This window comes from Tiliqua scincoides, chromosome 2 (genome assembly GCF_035046505.1).
Source record: "Tiliqua scincoides isolate rTilSci1 chromosome 2, rTilSci1.hap2, whole genome shotgun sequence".
In the NCBI taxonomy this organism is placed as follows: Eukaryota; Metazoa; Chordata; class Lepidosauria; order Squamata; family Scincidae; genus Tiliqua; species Tiliqua scincoides.
Genome location: NC_089822.1, coordinates 104,395,599 through 104,400,964, shown reverse-complemented (window position 1 = coordinate 104,400,964; position 5,366 = coordinate 104,395,599). Strand labels below are relative to the sequence as shown.

Genomic DNA, 5,366 nt, shown 5'->3' with positions numbered 1-5,366 from the left:
CATAGGTAGATAACATTTTCTGGTGTCCAATTGTATGGGGCCTTGATGAAAGCTGAGAATGCGTCGGAGTTCCAAACAACACAGTCCTGGAACGTGCTGGAATCCCTAGCATGTATGCACTGCTGAAACAGAGACGCCTGCGTTGGCTCGGTCATGTCGTGAGAATGGATGATGGCCAGATCCCAAAGGATCTCCTCTATGGAGAACTCGTGCAAGGAAAGCGTTCTACAGGTAGACCACAGCTGCGATACAAGGACATCTGCAAGAGGGATCTGAAGGCCTTAGGAGTGGACCTCAACAGGTGGGAAACCCTGGCCTCTGAGCAGCCCGCTTGGAGGCAGGCTGTGCAGCATGGCCTTTCCCAGTTTGAAGAGACACTTGGCCAACAGACTGAGGCAAAGAGGCAAAGAAGGAAGGCCCATAGCCAGGGAGACAGACCAGGGACAGACTGCACTTGCTCCCGGTGTGGAAGGGATTGTCACTCCCGAATTGGCCTTTTCAGCCACACTAAATGCTGTTCCAGAACCACCTTTCAGAGTCTTTCAAGACTGAAGGTTGCCAACAAAAAAATGATGAAAGCGGATCTTGCAACAGCGCATTTATTTCTATATTGATATACTACCTTTCTCATCAGATTTCTCACTGGATATTACTCAAGGCGGTTTCCATAGGCAGGCTATCCTAGACCCAATAATGGACTTTACAATATTGTTCTATTCCTATATAGAACCTTTCAGTCTCCAGATTTTTCCCATTCCACAGTGTAGTCATCTCTTTCTGGCTGCACAGCACATGCCTTTGAGCTTTTGTAGACAGCACATGCCTGATCTCATCTGATCTTGGAAGCTAAGCAGGCTTAGGCTTGGTTAGTACTTGGATGGGAGACCGCTTGGGAATACCAGGTGCTGTAGGCTTATACCATAGTCTTTTAAGACTGAAGATTGCCCACCAGACAGCAAAAAATCACCCCAGGCAGGATCTCAAGTTGTTAATGCTTTGCTGACTCACATTTGCAGCTTTCCATTCTGTCCTCTCACTGGACACCAGCGACTCTTCTCTCTCATCGAGAGTCATGACAGTTTGTCAGCAACTTTTTATGGTCTCCCCTCCAGGCATGAATGAGTTGCTCCCGCTTAGCTTCAGGCAGGCTTTAGGCAGCTCAACTTCTGGACCACACCTCCTGCATGGCATTTTGTGACAGCAGAAAGGCTGCTGCGTCACCAGAACGCGAGTTCAGACATGCAGTAACCTGTTAGGATTGGGCCCTGTTATCTGTATTTACCTACCACTCACTGGTTGGCCATCTGATCACCACCACAACCTCAGTACATGCAGCACTCACTCTCTAACACAGCTGCATGGCAGAAGACGGTGGGAGATAAGATTGGGCCATAGATGTAGTGGTTTGCCAGTCACTACGGTATCTCAGTTTTTGAGTACACAACAGATTTTCATCACATCAGCCAAAGGCAAACTCTTGTCATTGCTTTGAACCTTTGGTACACTCTAAACCACAAGGAATTTAAGACATGTTCTGAGTAGGTATGACAATGCTTGCAAACACAGAATGCCTGCCCTTCAATATAATTTTGAGAAATTGCTATATCTCAGCTAAGGAAATTTGGGGGGGTTATACTGGTCACAAAACAGAGTCTCAAGGTGAATTTTTTTTATTGATAGGACAAATGGTCTTGAATTTCTGATGAACACATTTAGGCTTTAAAATAACAGAATGCCAAAAAACCCATTCACCTTAATGGAAGTGCAGTTCCTAGAGAAGAGAAATATGTAAAACAGTGGGACCAAAAGGTCATGAAATGGAAGACATACAGTCGGTGACATTCCTTTTCAGAGCTCAACTGCATACAAGATAAGCGACTGACATTTAAAGATAGCTGGTGTCTCTCTGATCCTCGCTAGCTTGTTCTGTCTGTCTCTAGAATCCTCAACAGTCAAACCTGGTCTAAACATGCAGTAGAACGAAGTGGGAATGCAGTGGGAAAGGACTAAAAATTCCCAATATAGAAAAAAAACACCTCCCCCCCCCATGTAGAAATTAGCATAGTAGGGAGCAGGAAACCAGAAGCTTTCTCCTTGATGTTCTGGTTCAGCGGCACTCAAACTAGCGACTGCTGTGCATCCAGAATGCAGTCCAGACCGCATCTGAGCATTTTGCCTGCATGCTATGCAAAGTCCCCCTTGGCTGGAGGACAGGGATGCTCTGCACAATCATAGTGCCTACCTGGCGTCCCTGGATGCTGTGCAACAGCCAGGTAGACACGACTGTCTAGAGCATCCCTGTCCCCCGACTGAGGGAGACTTCATGCAGTGCCTGGGTGGAACTGAAAGGTCCGGCCACTGGATGGACAGGGCTGCGTGAACTCCAAATCTGGCCCCCAGGTCGCTGTTTGAGCGACCCTGTTCTTGTCTACTTGCAGAACACTTTTTAATGTCAAGCTCATTCAAATATACGGCAGACACCCATGCATGCCACCTCACTTGGCTGTATGTGTAGACTAGGCCCTAGAGCCTGGCTTACATGGCATTATTTTTCTTGTGGGAAGTCTGATATGTAGTCAGGCTATCAAATCCAAGCCTGAAAATATTTGAGAAGAAAGTATTCAGGTTTGTGCTAGTTTTCAATAGCCAAGATTGGGAGGCATGAGATTATTTTAATTGCAATGGATATTTTATTTTCATAACAACATCATCATCATGTTGGCAACCTTCAGTCTCGAAAGACTATGGTATCTGAAAGGTGGTTCTGGAACAGCGTCTAGTGTGGCTGAAAAGGCCAATTCGGGAGTGACAATCCCTTCCACACCAGGAGCAAGTGCAGTCTGTCCCTGGTCTGTCTCCCTGGCTATGGGCCTTCCTTCTTTGCCTGTTTGCCTCAGACTGTTTGGCCAAGTGTCTCTTCAAACTGGGAAAGGCCATGCTGCACAGCCTGCCTCCAAGCGGGCCGCTCAGAGGCCAGGGTTTCCCACTTGTTGAGGTTCACTCCTAAGGCCTTCAGATCCCTCTTCCAGATGTCCTTGTATCGCAGCTGTGGTCTACCTGTAGGGCGCTTTCCTTGCACGAGTTCACCATAGAGGAGATCCTTTTCATAACAGGTGCTTGCTTTAGTTTGTAACTGTTAGCCACTCAAAGTTTTGGGAAAGGCTAGAGATTGGTCAAACCATGTAATTCAGGAAGTCCTCCCTTAAAGTCGTTGATAAGTTTTTGGAAATGGCAACTTTAAGGGAAGACTTGTAATGAAACCAGTTTTCCTAGAAGCTGTTTGATAGATGTAAACAAGAGTTAAGTTCCTACAGCATATTTCTGGTCACAAAGATTTCACCAAACTTAGTCTCAGGCATGAATTGAGGCTCTGAGCCTGGGTGGGGTTGCTTAAACAAGGCAGATAGCAGGAAACATTCCTTCCATTAATAATAGTCAACACGCACTGTATGCGGGTGGGGAAGATGCGGGTGGGGAAGTGAGAAAGTATATCCTGCATCAGATCATACCAGTTAATTAAAAAGTGATGGATCTCATTTCAGTCTTTGATGTGACCTGCATATGCATCCTGGTGGTGAAAGAAGCGAAACAACTATTTTTAACTTTTTCATCTCACGGCACACTGATGGGGTGCTAAAATTGTTACCATCATTTTTTTTGACAAATGACAAAGCACTCCATACTGCCAGATGGGAGGGGAACCACATCCCTCAATGGCTCTGCTAGTGGCCCTCCCCCAAATTCCAATGGCACACCTGCAGATCATTTGCACGGAGCCTAGGAGAAGGGGGTAAAGGGAGTAATTTGTACCTGGACCCAGGGTCAGAGGGAGGGCCCAGGAGCCAAAGGAGTGGGCCCAGAAATTTCCTGGCATCTTACATTTTCAAACTCACCCATACTCACTGCCCACATGGGATGCTGGGGGCATTACCGTGGGCACATGGCAACGACAACTTCCACAGCCATACACACCAGGCCCAGGAATGCATACATTCCTTAACAGTGTCATATCAGGGAGGAAACTGACCTGCTACAGTCACTCTTTGGCTTGTGGATCTGCTAACCAAGAAGGAGTGTATAGGAGCTCAGAGGCAGCTGCAGGGCTGCAGCTACTGCAGAAGTCAGTATTGGTGTACACAGGACACTCTCCATTCTAGTGTGAGCCTAAATACAATGCTTCTGATCTCCTGCAGTGGTTTTCCATATTTGAAAGATTGTAGAGAGACTTGGGAGTGTGTTTGGTTTTCCGCATTACTGTATCTAGCTGCCAACGCCGGGCAGGCAGGTAGACCTGAGCTCTGATTTGGAAGTCTGGTAGACCTGGACTCCAAAGACGATTCTGTCTGTTGTCATTTTCCTCCTGCCTGTTTTGACCCCATTTTGTCCACCCCCACTGCCACCCCTCCCCACTCTGTTTCACCCCTCCCTCTTTGGGAAGGGGCCCAAAAGAAACTTTGTACCCCCTGATAAAATTCCTCTCAGAGGCCCTGCGTTTGCAATACACTGGTTGAAAATCACTATTTTCTATACTGTGCCAGGGAATCAATGGCGGGTAGCCTCCTTCATATTCTTTTCAGTGATCAGACTTTGGCTGAAGAAATCTGAATTGGGCCCCAGCAAGAGCCCAATGCCATCCCTCTTTAGAAACCATATGAAGCATCAGCAAACAATTGAAATATAAAATAAATTAATCGGCGCTAGCCATCTCATTTACTAATGGTTAGTTGAAGTAGCCGTTCCTTAAGGTCATTTTTGTTGTTTAACATAGGTAATTACTTTAACCAGAAGTCCATGCCGCAGCTGACGTTTGGAAATGAGTGAAGAGACCTTGATTAATTGGTCTTATCAGCAGCCATTACTGATTAGATTTTTCGTGTTATTAAATTCCAGTCAAGGACAACCCTGTAAACTGTTGTATTGCGCAGTGCGTTACAAGTGTCTTTGACATAACTTTTTTAACTGCATAGGGCTGTTAGTCTCTTGTGCTGGTGCAGCAATATTCAAGAGGTAATGGTTGTGAGCGCAGAATATGCAAAGACTGTGATTTCTAAGCATCCTTACCTTGAAGTAAAGGCCAAGCCTGGACATGATGGATACCATATTTGTCGCTCCATTCCACTCTCCTCATATATACGAGTAAAACAGAGGATGGTATGCAAATAAGGCCTTATCCCCTCCCTTACTTCTCTGCACTCTTTTGTCCCAGCAGGTTCAGTTCACTTACAGGGTGGAAGTGAACAGCGCAATCCTATTCTTCAGTAGCTCCAATGCAGCAACCACTGCACTGGGCTAGGGTGTCACAAACATGCCATAAAGCAGGTTTGTGGCACCCGGAGAGTAAGCAGCACTGGTGGGAAGGCCTATGC

General features: G+C 46.4%; 1 pseudogene; it reads left to right on the top strand.

Moving 5' to 3' along the window:
* The first annotated feature begins 794 nt into the window (after positions 1-794).
* LOC136642823 (5S ribosomal RNA) lies at positions 795-914 on the top strand (annotated as a pseudogene).
* The last annotated feature ends 4,452 nt before the right edge of the window (positions 915-5,366 follow it).